A 16067-nucleotide genomic window follows, 5' to 3' on the forward strand; every position below is an offset into this window, starting at 1 on the left:
ATAGTAATATGTAATATAGCTGTGAATAATTATATTATACATATTATACTTATAAAATACTATGATTGATTATCCTGCTTAGTAATATAATATAAATATTTGATAAAATTAAACCTGAAAGGGATTTTTAGACTATCTCATCTGTTTTGCAGATGGGGAAATTAAGTCTCAAAAGAGAGGAAGTAATTTTTCTCAAGGTTAAATAAGCTAATGAATTGGGATAAAAGCAAGCAAGTGTTACATTGTAAAGACTGAAACTCATGGGGACAAGGGACAGAAGGTACAGAGAGACATGCTTTGGTAGACAGCAGAGTGTGACCGGTGAGAGAATGCATAGTGATAAAAATCTTTTTACAATATGTAACAATCACAAAACTTTTTGTACCCAACCCCATGCTATTTATATTCATGAGGCAAAAATTTGAAATATAAGTAGAATTTGTTAGAGTGGTCATGTTTATCTTATTCCAAGTAACATGGCCACATGTCTTTGTCTTGATAAGGATAGGAAAATCCTTCAGATCCATGGAAACAACAAGAAAACATGAATAAAACAAAAAAAAAATCATACTTTTCTCTGTATGCAAGAAAGCCTTGAAGGTCTAAGTTCCAGAGAGAAATGAGCCCTTTGTAGATGAGTAGAAAACCAAGTATCCCCCAGACTTGGGGCAAGATTCTGGACTGGGCTACAGACCAATAAAAGAGAGTCCATCATTCTCAAAGACCTTGCAAAAGAAGGATATATTAGATGAAGCTCAGATGACAGATGCTCTGGTAGGACAGAATAGAATCTGGAAGAGTCCTCAATTTGCATTCAATAATTCATTGTCCAACAATTCCTATCCCCATCCAGAATTTTGCTGAGAAAGTGGCACCAAGAAGGGACTGGGAAGCAGAGACAAATTGTATAGTAGCACATATTTTATAATAATTGGATCATGAGGTTTTAATCCAAATATAAGCAAAAAAAAAGGCAGTGGTGATGAAGGAGTTTAGGATTAGGCCAACAGCAGATGTAATTCAATTTAACTTTTTTTTTTCCTATTCTTTTTTTTTTAGTATAAACAAATGGGATACATGTTGTTTCTCTGTTTGTACATGGCGTAAAGGCATACCATTTGTGTAATCATAAATTTACATAGGGTATTGTTGTTTGATTCATTCTGTTAATTTTCCCTTCCCTCACCCCTCCCACCCCTCTTTCCCCTCTATACAGTCCTTCCTTCCTCCATTCTTGCCCCCCTCCCTAACCCTAACTCTAACACTAACACTATCCCCTCCCTCCCCCCATTATGTGTCCTCACCCACTTATTAGCGATATCATTCGACCTTTGGTTTTTTGAGATTGACTTATCTCACTTAGCATGATATTCTCCAATTTCATCCATTTGCCTGCAAATGCCATAATTTTATCATTCTTTATGGCTGAGTAATATTCCATTGTATATGTATACCATAGCTTCTTTATCCATTCATCAATTGAAGGACATCTAGGTTGGTTCCACAATCTGGCTATTGCGAATTGAGCAACTATGAACATTGATGTGGCTGTATCTCTGTAGTATGCTGATTTTAAGCCCTTTGGGTATAGGCCGAGGAGTGGGATAGCTGGGTCAAACGGTGGTTCCATTCCAAGTTTTCTAAGGAATCTCCACACTGCTTTCCAGAGTGGCTGCACTAATTTGCAGCCCCACCAGCAATGTATGAGTGTACCTTTCTCCCCACATCCTCGCCAACACCTGTTGTTGCTTGTATTTTTGATAATCGCCATTCTAATTGGGGTGAGATGGAATCTTAGGGTGGTTTTGATTTGCATTTCTCTTATTACTAGAGATGTTGAACATTTTCCCATATATTTGTTGATCTTCTTCTGTGAAGTGTCTATTCATTTCCTTAGCCCATTTTTCGATTGGATTATTTGCATTCTTGGTGTAGAGTTTTTTGAGTTCTTTATAGATTCTGGAGATTAGTGCTCTATCTGAAGTATGATTGGCAAAGATTTTCTCCCACTCTGTAGGCTCTTTCTTCGCATTGCTGATAGTTTCCTTTGCTGAGAGAAAGCTTTTTAGTTTAAATCTATACCAGTTATTGATTCTTGCTTTTATTTCTTGTGCTATGGGAGTCCTGTTGAGGAAGTCTGCTCCTAAGCTGACATGTTGAAGATCTGGACCTACTTTTTCTTCTATAATTTGCAGGGTCTCTGGTCTGATTCCAAGGTCCTTAATCCATTTTGAGTTTAGTTTCCTGCATGGTGAGAGATATGGGTTTAGTTTTATTCTGTTGCATATGGATTTCCAATTCTCCCAGCACCATTTGTTGAAGAGGCTATCTTTTCTCCATTGCATATTTTTGGCCCCTTTGTCTAGTATAAGAAAATTGTATTTATTTGGGTTTGTGTTCGTGTCCTCTATTCTGTACCATTGATATACCTTTCTATTTTGGTACCAATATCATACTGTTTTTGTTACTATTGCTTTGTAATAGAGTTGAAGATCTGGTATTGTGATACCCCCTGCTTCACTCTTCTTGCTAAGGATTGCTTTAGTTATTCTGGGTTTCTTATTCTTCCAGATGAATTTCATAATTGCTTGCTCTGTTTCTGTAAGGTACTTCATTGGGATTTCAATTGGAATCACATTGAATCTGAATAGCACTTTAGGTAGTATGGCCATTTTGACAATATTAATTCTGTCTATCCAAGAACATGGGAGATCTTTCCATCTTCTAAAGTTTTCTTTAATTTTTTTTCTTTAGTGTTCTGTAGTTCTCATTGTAGAGGTCTTTCACCTCTTTTGTGAGATTGATTCCCAAGTATTTTATTTTTTTCGAGGCTATTGTGAATGGGGTGATTTTCCTGATTGTTCTTTCCAAAGATTCATCACTTATGTATAAAAATGCATTAGATTTATGTGTATTGATCTTATATCCTGCTACTTTACTGAATTCATTTATGAGTTCTAAAAGTTTTCTGGTGGATTTCCTGGTTCCTCTAAGTATATAATCATATCATCAGCAAATAGAGATAGTTTGAGTTCTTCTTTTCCTATTTGTATCCCTTTAATTTCTTTGGTCTGTCTAATTGCTCTGGCTAGAGTTTCAAGGACGATATTGAATAGAAGTGGTGTGAAAGAGGGCATCCCTGCCTTGTTCCAGTTTTTAGGGGGAATGCTTTCAGTTTTTCACCATTTAGATTGATATTAGCCATGGGCTTAGCATAAATGGCCTTTACAATGTTAAGGAATGTTCCCACTATCCCTATTTTTTCCAGTGTTTTGAGCATGAAGGGATGCTGTATTTTATCAAATGCTTTTTCTGCATCTATTGAAATAATCGTGTGATTCTTGACTTTAAGTCTATTGATATGGTGAATGACATTTATTGATTTCCGGATGTTGAATCAACCTTGCATCCCTGGAATAAAACCCACTTGATTGTGGTGCACTATCTTTTTAATATGTTTTTGTATGCGATTTGCTAAAATTTTGTTGAGAATTTTTGCATCGATGTTCATTAAGGATATTGGTCTGAAATTTTCTTTCTTCGATGTGTCTCTGTCTGGTTTAGGTATCAGTGTGATATTGGCTTCATAGAATGAGTTTGGGAGGGTTCCCTCCTCTTCTATTTTATGGAATACTTTGAGAAGTATTGGAATGAGCTCTTCTTTAAAGGTTTTGTAGAACTCGGCTGAGAACCCATCTGGTCCCGGACTTTTCTTTGTTGGTAGGCTTTTGATGACCTCTTCTATTTCATTACTTGAAATTGGTCTATGTAAATTGTGTACGTCCTCCATGTTCAGTTTAGGCAATTCATATGTCTCTAGAAACCTGTTGATGTCTTCAAAATTTTCTATTTTGTTGGAGTGTAGATTTTCAAAATAGCTTCTAATTATGTTTTGTATTTCAATCCTGTCTGTTGTGATATTTCCTTGTTCATTCCGAATTTTAGTGATTTGGGTTTTCTCTCGTCTTCTCTTTGTTAGTGTGGCTAAAGGTTTATCAATTTTGTTTATTTTTTCAAAGAACCAACTATTTATTTTGTCAATTTTTTGTATTGTTTCTTTTGTTTCAATTTCGTTGATTTCAGCTCTGAGTTTAACTATTTCCTGTCTTCTACTACTTTTGGTGCTGTTCTGTTCTTCTTTTTCTAGGGCTTTGAGCTGTAGTGTTAGGTCATTTATTTGTTGAGTTTTACTTCTTTTATTAAATGCACTCCATGAAATAAATTTCCCTCTAAGTACTGCTTTCATAGTGTCCCAGAGATTTTGATATGATGTTTCTTTGTTCTCATTTACCTCTAAGAATTTTTTAATTTCCTTCCTAATATCTTCTGTTATCCATTCATCATATAATAGCATATTGTTTAATCTCCAGATGTTGGAATAGTTTCTGTTTTTTACTCTTTCATTTATTTCTAACTTCAATCCATTATGATCTGATAGAATACAAAGTAGTGTCTCTATCTTCTTGTATTTGCTAACATTAGCTTTGTGGCATAATATATGGTCTATTTTAGAGAAGGATCCATGTGCTGCTGAGAAGAAAGTGTATTCGCTCTTGGTTGGATGGTATATTCTATAAATGTCCGTTAAGTCTAAATTATTGATTGTGTTATTGAGATCTATGGTTTCTTTGTTCAATTTTTGTTTGGAAGATCTGTCCAGTGGTGAGAGAGGCGTGTTAAAATCACCTAGTATTATTGTGTTATGGTCTATTTGGTTTCTGAAATTGAAAAGGATTTGTTTGACATACATGAATGAGCCACTGTTTGGGGCACAGATGTTTATGATTGTTATGTCTTGCTGATTTATGCTTCCCTTAAGCAGTATGAAATGTCCTTCTTTATCCCTTCTGACTAGTTTTGGCTTGAAGTCCACATTATCTGAAATGAGGATGGATACTCCAGCTTTTTTGCTGAGTCCATGTGCATGGTGTATTTTTCCCCATCCTTTCACCTTTAGTCTACGGGTATCTTTTTCTATGAGATGAGTCTCTTGCAGGCAACATATTGTTGGACCTTTCTTTTTAATTCAATCTGCCAGTCTATATCTTTTGATTGATGAATTGAGGCCATTAACATTCAGGGTTATTATTGAGATATGATTTGGTTTCCTGGTCATTTGGTTCATTTTTTAAATTTTATTTATTTATTTATTTATTTATTTATTTATTTATTTATTTATTTGACACGACTTGGTTCCTCCTTTATTTGACAATTCCTTTAGGATAATTCCTCCCTTTGCTGATTTGCTTCTTTGTTTTTCATCTCTTCCTCATGGAATATTTTGCTGAGAATGTTCTGTAATGCTGGCTTTCTTTTTGTAAATTCTTTTAGCTTTTGTTTATCATGGAAGGATTTTATTTCATCGTCAAATTTGCAGGTAAGTTTTGCTGGATATAAAATTCTTGGTTGGCATCCATTTTCTTTCAGGGCTTGAAAAATGTTGTTCCATGCCCTTCTAGCTTTTAGAGTCTGGATTTAAAAATCTGCTGATATCCATATTGGTTTCCCCCTGAATGTAATTTGGTTCTTTTCTCTCATAGCCTTTAAAATTCTTTCTTTATTTTGTATGTTAGGTATTTTCATTATAATGTGCCTTGGTGTGGGTTGTTGTAATTTTGTGTATTTGGAGTCCTATAAGCCTCTTGAACTTGATTTTCCATTTCATTCTTCGGGTTTGGGAAATTTTCTGATATTATTTCATTGAATAGATTGTTCATTCCTTTGGTTTGTTTCTCTAAGCCTTCCTCAATCCCGATAATTCTTAAATTTGGCCTTTTCATGATATCCCATAGTTCTTGTAGATTCTGTTCATGATTTCTTACCATCTTCTCTGTTTGGTCAACTTTGGTTTCAAGGTTAAATATTTTGTCTTCAATGTTTGAGGTTCTGTCTTCCAGGTGTTCTATCCTATTGGATATGCTTTCTATGGAGTTCTTAATTTGGTTTATTGTTTCATTCATTTCAAGGATTTCTGTTTTTTTTTTTCAATATCTGTAACTCTTTATTGAACTGATCTTTTGCTTCCTGTATTTGCTCTTTTAACTGTTGATTGGTGCGATCATTCAATGCCTGCATTTGCTCTTTCATCTCATCATTCAGTGCCTGCATTTGCTCTTTCATCTCATTGTTTGCTTCCCTGATCATTTTAATTATGTACATTCTGAACTCCTTTTCTGTCATTTCTTCTGCCATGCTGTCATTGGGTTTTATTGATGTAACATCTAGATTTGTTTGGGGCATTTTTTCCCCTTGTTTTCTCATATTGTTCAGGTATCAGTGGACTGCTAAGATATTGCAGATTTCCCTATTGACTTATAATGTCCCTGGAGATTTCTAGTATATCCCCTCTTAGCCTTCAGTAGGCTGAAGTCTTGGAGGAAGTTGATAGCGCGGTGCTCCACAAGGAAGCTGCCTCTCTAGGGGTGGTAGCCTTCAGGTGGGGTATATTCCCTTCTAGTGGGCAGAGGTGCCTCCACTTGTTGACCAATGGTCATCCAAAGGGGATCTAGGCTGCGGGCTGAGGCAAGTCCTGTTTGGTCTTGTGTCTCTGGTTTTACCGTCCTTGTGGGAAAACCTCACCCGGCAGGGAAGACTCACCTGGTGGGGAGGTCTCACTGGTCAGTTCCCCTCCTAGAGGTTCCCCTCAATCTACAGCTACCACCTGGGCTGGGCTGCCTTCCTCTGCAATGTTCCCAGGGGCCCAGACCTACCTCCTGGGCCTGGGAGCCTCACCCTTTGCAGACAAGTCTCCTTAGGCTGCCTCTCCTCAGAGAATCTGCCTGCAGTCCTGGAACCTTCTCTCCGCCCCTAAGCGTGTCTCTGTGCGGCTCTTCCACCAAGGAGCCTCCTAGGTCCTGGGACCCTGCTCTGCACCTAATCGCCTGGCTATGTGGTCCCTCCTCTGTGCAGCCACCTGGAGCCCCGTACAATCGCTCCGAGTCCCAATGACCTGCCGCACACCTCTTCCTCCAGACAGCCACCCGGTGTTCCGGTGCGGTCGCTAGGAGTCCAAGCAACTCACTGCGTGCCTCCTCCTCCTGCCAACCGCCCGTAGCCCTGGGCAGTCACTCCGAGTCCAAGTGACCCGCCCTGTTCCTCCTCCTCCTCCAGGTAGCCCCCAGGTGTTCAGGAGCGGTCGCTCTGAGTTGCTCTGAGTCTACGTGACCCGCTGCACACCTCCTCGGGTCAGCCGCCCGGAGCTCTGGTGGGGCCACTGAGACCAAGCAACCCACCACAGTCCTCCTCCAGGCAGCCCCCCGGTGTTCAGGAGTGGCCACTTTGAGTCCAAACAACTCACCACTCGCCTCCTCCTCTGAGCCACCGCCTGGAGCTCCATCGCAGTCACTGCGATTCCAAGCCACCCGCTGCGCTCCTCCTCCTCCTCCTCCTCCTCCTCCTCCTCCTCCTCCTCCTCCTCCTCCTGGCAGGCCCTGGTGTTCAGGAACGGTCACTTTGAGTCCAAACAGCTCCCCACGCAGCTCCTCCTCCAGCAACCGCCCGTAGCTCTGGTATAGTCACTCTGAATCCAAGTGGCCACGCTCCTCCTCCTCCAGGCAGGCCCCTGCGTTCAGGAGTTGTTGCTCTGAGTCCAAACAGCTCGCCACGCAGCTCCTCCTCTGGCAACTGCCTGTAGCTCTGGTGCAGTCACTCGGAGTCCAAACGACCTGCCGCGCTCCTCCTCCTCCTCCTCCTCCTCCTCAGGGCAGGCCCCGGTGTTCAGGAGTGGTTGCTCTGAGTCCAAACAGCTCTCCTTGCAGCCCCTTCTCTGGGCCGCCACCCAGAGCCCCAGTGGTTGCTCCGAGTCCAAGCGCTGTGCTGAGCGGCCTCCTCTACGATGCTCCCAGTTGTCCGAGTTCACTGCTCCAACGGGGGGAGGGCGTCTCACCGGGCAACTCTACTTCACAAAGTTCCCTGCATTCCGGTACTACCACCCCATCTGGGACGCCTCCCCAACGGGAGAGACTCACCGGGCTGCTTTGAGTTGGTCCCAAGTCTCTCAGTATCTCCTTTTTTGAATCCTGAGTCCTGGAGCAACATGAAATGCAGCCACCCTCTAGTCCACCATCTTGAAAACCCTCAATTTAACTCTTAGGGAGATATTAGTGACGACCTTCTTATTCAAACTGTCACACAGAGGAAAGGGCTTACATTACCAGGAAAGCAAAGCAAAGCAAACCCATTATATTTGAATATATAATATTTCTTTTATACTAGTTATTGCAACATAATAGAAATTATAAGAATGATCAAAAAGAAAGAAAATATGATTCATAATCAGGAGAAAACAATCCAACGCTTCCCCCCCTTTTTTTCTTTCAAATTTTGAGACAGGGTCCAACTAAGTTGCCCATTTTGGCCTCAAACTTGGAATCCTCTTGCCTCAGCCTCCCAAGTAGCTGAGATTACATGTGTGCCCCACTATGGGCAGCTATAAAAAAACATTTAGAAAATGAAAACTTATGTATAGGAACAGGGTGCAAGTCAGCAGTTCCCTGGTTGGAGGGGGGACAAGGTAAGTGGCTGCTGAAATCACAAAGGGCACAAGAAAACTTTTGACTTTGATGAATATGCTCATTATTTTTATTGTGGTGATTGTTTTGTGATGTATATAAATGTAGGAAAAAATATACATATTTAAGCCAAAAGCTTTCTCCTGTGCCTGTTCCCTTAAGTACAGAGCAAACTTTGGTACCTGAAACTCAATTTACAATATATTGTTCAATTTTTCTTGTAAGCATGTGGATTTGACTGAATAACCCCCAAATGTCATACTCCCAATATTAATGTAAGACCTGAAATTATAAAAGAAAATAATTACAAAGTATTTCCTTTTAATTTTTTAAGTTAAAAAAAATTGTGGTGCTGCAAATTGAAACCAAGGCTTTGTGCAGGCTGGCCAAATGCTCTAGCACTGAGCTGAATGCAAGACAGTTTAAGCAATTGGTGACCCCACTCCTTGTGGCATGGTGCATCCTCTAGTCATTTCAAGTTCTCAAACTCATGTCAGGTAGTCAAGACATCTGGAATCAGCAAGCCTCCAACTCCTGAAGCTCCTTCTTATACTTTGTCTGGTGGCTTGGGTGAGAGAATGCATAGTGATTAAAAAGTGCACTCAATCTGCTTACAATATGTAATGATAACAAAACTTTGTGTACCCAATTCCATAGTATTTATATTTGTGAAGCAAAATTTGAAATCCAGGTGGAATTTGTCAGAAGGCTGGTCATTTTTTTTTTTTTTAATTCCCGTTAACCTGGTCATGTAACATTTTCATAATGGTGTCACTTGTCCAGCTCATTGCAGTATTTGTTGTATTTGTTGTTGTTGTTTTGGGTTCTAGGTATTGAACCCAAGGGTGCTCTGCTACTGAGCTACATCCTCAGTCCTTTTTATTTTTTATTTTGAGACAGAGTCATGCTCAATTGTCCAGGCTGGCTGGCCTCGAATTTGTGATCCTCCTTCCTCAGCCTCCCGTATTGCTGGGATTACAGGCATATGCCATCATGCCCAGCTCTGCAACACATTCTTCTGATTTGTTTCTGGTAGAGTTACCAAGTGCCATTGGGTGCCAGAAGTCAGTGTTTCTATTGCCAAGACACATGTCATACATAATGCAGACTAAGCCAAAATCTTGAAATTAATCATTGCTATTAGTGATTATGTATTACATTCTAAGAAACACACACGAATTTGTATTTTTCTGTCAGTAATAAGAATTAATTAGTATTGATGCCCCTACTTCCTAGCACTAGTTATTTATTTTTGTTTCCTCATTTTCTTGAAATAAGCTGAAACGTTATTTTTTTGTTACTTAAAAAAAAATTCTCTTTTTAGACTCTCTCCTTAGAAATCCATCAGACGAACAACTTCCTTTTCAACAGTTATTGGAATTTACTATTAGTTTCTTTTCTCACCAGTATATCTTGAGTTCCATAACTTCTCCATTTTGGAAATCCTTGATCTATTTTGGGGGATATTTGTAAATTTGTTTTAGATAGTGTTTTAGTCAGCTTTTCATCGCTGTGACCAAAATACCTGAGCAGAACAACGTAGAGGAGGGAAAGTTTATATATATATATAAACTTTATATATATATATATATATATATACACACACACACACACACACACACACACACACACACACACATGTGTATATGTAGTCATTGTGTCATTTTTAAATTTTGACACAATCACATTGTTATGAATAGAAACAGTAAACTATATATTCAAGTATACTCCTTCACTGTATATGTTCAGAAAAAAGGAAAATTATTTTAGGTGAAGAAAGAGAAATAAGATCACAGAATATGTGGGGGGCACCCTTGAGTAAATTATTTTCTCCTGCATAAATTTTTTAACATATAATTAAAACAGCTGGGGGCAGTGGCACAAACCTATAATCCCAGCTACTTGGTAGGCTGAGGCATGAGAATCTCAAGTCCTAGGCCAGCTTGGGTAACCTAGCAAGATGCTGTCTTAAAGTTTATAGAATTAAATAAAAAGGGCCAGTGTATATGTAACTCAGTGGCAGGACACCCTTGGGTTCAATCCCCAGCACAATCAAAACAAACAAACAAAAAAACAAACAAATATGTGAATGGTATACATTGAATCCATAAATATCTGCAAATGTCTTCATTTTGCTCTCTTGCAAAAATAATAACTTAGCTAGCTAACTTTCCATGGGACACATCTTTTTTCCTTGCATTTAGATTTGCCAACAAAAACATGTTCTAGCTTGATTCTTATTCTTTAGCTTTTCTGTCTAGAAACATTTGGGATTTTGCCATTATCTAGGAACGCAGGATTTTACCAGGATGTGTATCAGGATGTGTTTTCTTTATCTATTCCTGTGTGGTATCAGGGTGTACTTTCAGTCTGATGGTTCCAGTGTTTCTTTGGCAAAGGGAAATTTTCTTCTATTTCTTTGATTATTGTTTCTTTTGTGGCCTCTTGCTCTCCCTGAAATTCCTTCTAAACTATCTGAAGCTGTAGGGTTACTTCCACATCCAGCATGAGCAAGGGAAAGGGTTTCTGTTGGAGGGATGTGCCAGCTGTAGATTAATCACTAAGAAACTTATTTAATAAACACAGAAGGCAATTATCTTTTTAAATCAAAAGGGGCATAAAGGATGGAGCCATGCTAAAATCTGGCTTCTAACACTGATGGAGGAGCCCACCTACCCTTTATTTATAGTTGTACAGGTAAAGGGGGACCAGGAGGAGCTGCTTCTGTGAAGAACAGAATGGGGAGGAGGTAAGGACGCCATTTGCTTTAGCGGGTCATCCCAGTGGGATTAGCATTTTCTCAGGCAGTGAGCCACTCTGTACAGAAGTCATGTACCTCAGGCTATCTGAAACAGTCTCTCCTGACTGCCAGTTTTTGGAAGTCAGACTTCCATGTCCCATGCTCAGCCAAGCCTGATTCTGCTAGTCATGAATGGCTTTCCACGTGAAGCCACCTCCCACTTCTGTCTTCTTGCTTTGCATTCTGGAGAGTTCCTATGGACTCCCTTTGGAATGTCTTCTAAACAGGGGCTTTGGGACATGCCCTTAATGCTTTGTAGTTATTTGCTTGGGTTTACATTTTGGTAGTATGCTTTCATTTCCAAGTCTTCTCTTAGCTTCCAGTTGTACCTGCTTTTTTTTTTTTTCTCTCAGTTATAGATGGACACAATACCTTTATTTTATTTATTTTTCTGTGGTGCTGAGGATTGAACCCAGTGCCTCACATGTGCTAAGCAAGCACTGTACCACTGAGCTACAACCCCTGCCCTGCACTTGCTTCTTGATTCACAAATATCTCATTCCATATTGGAGAACTCTCTATATTGTACGTTGAATGTACATTAAAAACACAACAAAAGAATAAAGTCCTATGGGAAACAACTATGATGAGAAGAAAAGGAAACAAACAAAGCATTGCTTAAGTGGTGGAAGGAAAACAGGAGAGGTGATGTCATGAAATTCAAACAAGGAAGGGTTTGAATAAGACGTGTGGAAACATTTTTAATTCCACAATTAATTAAAAGATAAATGAAAGAGTATATGCAGGTTTTTGTTTTGTTTTTATAAAGTTAGTTTCTGAGTAACCAGTGAGTCAAATAGCATGGAAAGATTCTAAAAACACTTAACTTCTGCAGCCATTTCCTTGAGCTTTATAATAAAAATGTCAGGACAGGAACAAAACAAGAAAACCATGATTTTGATAAGAAACAAGGAAAATTTATAAGATGGAGATATGCTAGTAGATGGAGGCATGGAAGAAAATGTGAAGGATTCTGCCCCTACACTTGGCTGTGTCTCCCTAATCATATTTGTTAATTTTTCTGAGTCTTGGTTTCCTCATTCAAGCCTGTACTTTGTTTTGGAGATTACATGAGGCTGGGTATGGTGGGGGTCGCCTGCAATCCAGCAACTCAGGAGGCTGAGGCAGAGGAACACAAATTTGAGGACAGCCTGGGCAATTTAGTGAGATCTCAAAATTTACAAAGGGATTGGGGATGTAGCTCAGTTTCTGAGACTATGTTAAACACTTCCACAGGAGAAACTGTCAAAGGAATTAGAATTGATTAGCTTGGAAGAGGAAACCTGGTGCGAGGGTAGGGATTAAGGCAGATGGGCCAGTGTGATAACCATGGTCACGTATGGGAAATGCTATAGTCTGGAATCCAGGTGTCTCTATAAGGCAGAACAAGCATCATGGAAGATGCATCCGGAAAGCAGTCTTCAATTCTACATGAGAATTTTCCCCCACATAATCTCAGTCATTTCTCAATGGACAGGAGAATTTAAGCCAAAACTAGATGGATCTCTAACATGGGCTTTCTTATCAGAATTTCTAATTGTGTGCTTGGATTCTGAATGTCCCAAAATAAAAGTTAAAAAATTCTGTTTCCTTATGAAATCATCCTAGATACCCAGTGGGTAGGACCATGAGCTTAGAGGCTGTTTATCTAATAGATGATGTTTTTCTAGCGGCTTCAAAACACCATCAACAGCAGCCTCTGTGGGTAACCTAACATGATAAATATCGGTGTGGGATGGGGAAATTCTGCAACAATTTTGATCTTCTCAGCATGAAACCTGAGTTGAAGGAACCAATTGTTTTTATATCAACATGTGGAAATCTATTTTTGGATGGTAAAAGTAACTTGTGTTTTTAACTGTTGAAAAGTAAAGAGCACGAAACATCGGTTAAGACTCACTAGTATTTCTCTCCAGTTACTTGGAGAAAACTGAGAAAAGCAAGCTTCCAGTGTATGCATGCTTGAGCACACACACACATGCACACAATCCCTATTTGCTCAAAATCAATTTTTAGCACTTAATCCATCAGGAAACACCTAATTTTTAAATAAAACTCATTTCCCCCCTCATTTTTCTCCCTTCCTTTTTTTCAGTTCTCTTTTTAAAAACTTGTTTTGAAGAATAGATATGAGAATTAATAAGATCAACATTAAAAGAATACATTCTTAAAAATTCCAGTGACCTAGTATTAGAGACAGATACAGATGAAAAACTAGTGAAATTTTGTGACTATGTACAAGGAATAATTTTTCTATTTATGTTACTATTTGTGCTTACATAAAAGACAAATAAAGAAGGAATAATACGGGAATTAAGCAGAATAAACAAGTCTACTCAAAGGGACAATATGGTGGCTCTGAGTAAAAAAATCAGCCTTCCCTTTGTATTTTGGACTCTGCCCTTTCCCTCTATCCTGCATCACCAATTTCTGCCTTATTGTTGGATAGCAACACAAACACACAGCTATACTTTATAATCTAATTGGCAAAATATTGTCTCCTGACCTTATATCCACCACTCTATACTATCTCGTTTTTTTTGCTTTCGTTGAAAAGAACCCTAGAGCTGGATGTAGCTCAGTGGTAGAGCATGTACCTGGCATGTCTGAGGCTCTGGGTTCCATGTCCAGCACGACCAAAAAAAGAAAAAAGCAGACCAAATTGAAAAAATGAACATATTGTCAATTCCATACTCCATTATTCTCTTACTTCAGATCTTTCCAGTATAGCTCTTGAGTCCATGAAGACTCCTGTTGAGTTCATCAGCCATCTCCACATTGTGAACTCAGTCAATTCTGTAAACATATAGTTTATTGTGTATACGAGGAGATTTTTGAGATTAAAAAGGACACTAAACTAATGGAATTACTTAATGTCTTAAAATACCAATATGTTGGGTAAAAATTTGATTTTTTTATTATGATAATGTTTGTAAAATAGTTTTATTAAGATTTTTAAAAATAATTTTTTTCTAAAAATAACACCTCTCTATTGAGGTAAAATAAAATTTTATTTATTATTATTTATACATTATCTTAAGGTATAAACATATATCGGTATATTTAGATAATTGGTCACCTAATCATCAGAAATAACAAAATAGTCATTTCTGGTACACAGTAGCAGAGTTTTATCAATTTTTAAGTTGTATCTATTCTTAATATTATGTCACTGGAATTTTTTCTAAAGACTATATTTTTTAACTAAACTTCATTTGATAATTCTTTATAAATTACCTGTAAACTTGTTTGAATTTGCATATTATGGTATTTAAAATTATTGTCATCTTTAAATGGCTCTTCTTTATAGATTTAGTATTTTTAATTGAGATACTAATCTCTTTCTAGGTGCTGAGGTACCAATAAGCTCAGGGAAAATTATGCTACATGGGATGCTCTGTATCTTACTCTAGTTTTTCCAAAGATTCTTTTATAGCAAAATACCATCAGCTGGATTATGAGTTATCTCGCAATTCTGGAGGCCAGGAAGTCCAAGGTCAAGTTCCTGGCAGATTCAGGGTCTAGTGAGGGCTCACTTCACAAAAGTTCTCTTTTCACTGCATCTATACATTGGAAGACAAAATTCAGCTCTCCAAGATTTCTTTTGTAAGAGCACAAATCATGAGGACTCTTCCCTCTTGACTTAACCATCTCCCAAAGGTCCTACCTCCTAATTGGGTCATTTTGGGGATTAGGAATTCAACATATGAATTTGGGCGGGGGGACACACCATTCAGACCATAGCATTCTGAATTCTAAATAATCATAAAAAACATGTAAGCATTTTTAAACAAATGTAAACATTTAACCCAAATATTTCAGATTTCTTGGTAGTATTCCCATTCTAAATACCTTTCTTACATAAATACTTTCATGACACAATATTTGTCAAATGTTATATCAAATTATTATCCTTTTGCTTATTTTGTCAAACTTAAATGCTAAAAAGTAGCAAGTCTTGTTAATTTGTATTGAAGTTTGGTACAGAACAAAAATATGTTCAAAGAAATATGAGAATTTGATTTGAGGATTCTTTGCACATAAGTCAAACTCTTGCAAAGCATAGGCCTTTTACTTCCAAGAGGAATGTTAGCAGTCTGTGGAAGGTTGATCAATGCTTCTGCTGTAACAAACTTTTTAAAAGCCAGATAAATTAAAAGATAATTATTTTTTAAACCATCCAAGAGCTGTGGAAACAAGGGGACACCATGATCTAGAATTCCAGAAAGGCTGGGCATGGTTGTGTATAATCCCAACTAACTGGGAGGCTGAGGCAGGAGGAGTGCAAGTTTGAGGCCAACCTCAGCAACTTAGTGAGACCTATTGGCAGTAGAGTACCCCTTGGTTCAATTCCCAGTACTGAAAAAATTATTTTTTTTTCAGAGAAGTAGAACCTTTTGAGGGTGAGCTGACAATCACCACTTTTTTCTCTTTGTTGGGTGTAGGAAGAAGGAGGTTGCCTGATTCCAGACTCAAACTGTATATCATGCTTAGCTCAGGCAGAGAAGGGAAGGATAAGAAAGATTTTTTGACTGTGAAAGATTAGAGAGAAAATTAGAAGCCTGAAGTGGTCTCTAACACATGCTGATTTTCTCCATAGGACATTTGCTAGGGTCTAGGAGTGCATGTTTAACAAGGGCTCCTTTAAAACTGGGAAAGAAGCACCAATCTTTGTTCTGACTGATTCCATGATTTTTATTTATTTACTTATTTTTAATTTTTAAATTTTTTTAAACTGTAAACAAATGGGGTAAAAC

General features: G+C 38.3%; 1 long non-coding RNA gene across 1 annotated transcript in view; it reads left to right on the forward strand.

The window, feature by feature from the left end:
• Positions 1-16067, forward strand: part of LOC306642981 — a 45864-nt gene that overhangs the window by 17558 nt on the left and 12239 nt on the right. The gene's annotated exons all lie outside the window — the stretch shown is intronic.

The sequence above is a fragment of the Sciurus vulgaris genome, assembly GCF_902686455.1.
Source record: "Sciurus vulgaris genome assembly, chromosome: 1".
Lineage (NCBI taxonomy): Eukaryota > Metazoa > Chordata > Mammalia > Rodentia > Sciuridae > Sciurus > Sciurus vulgaris.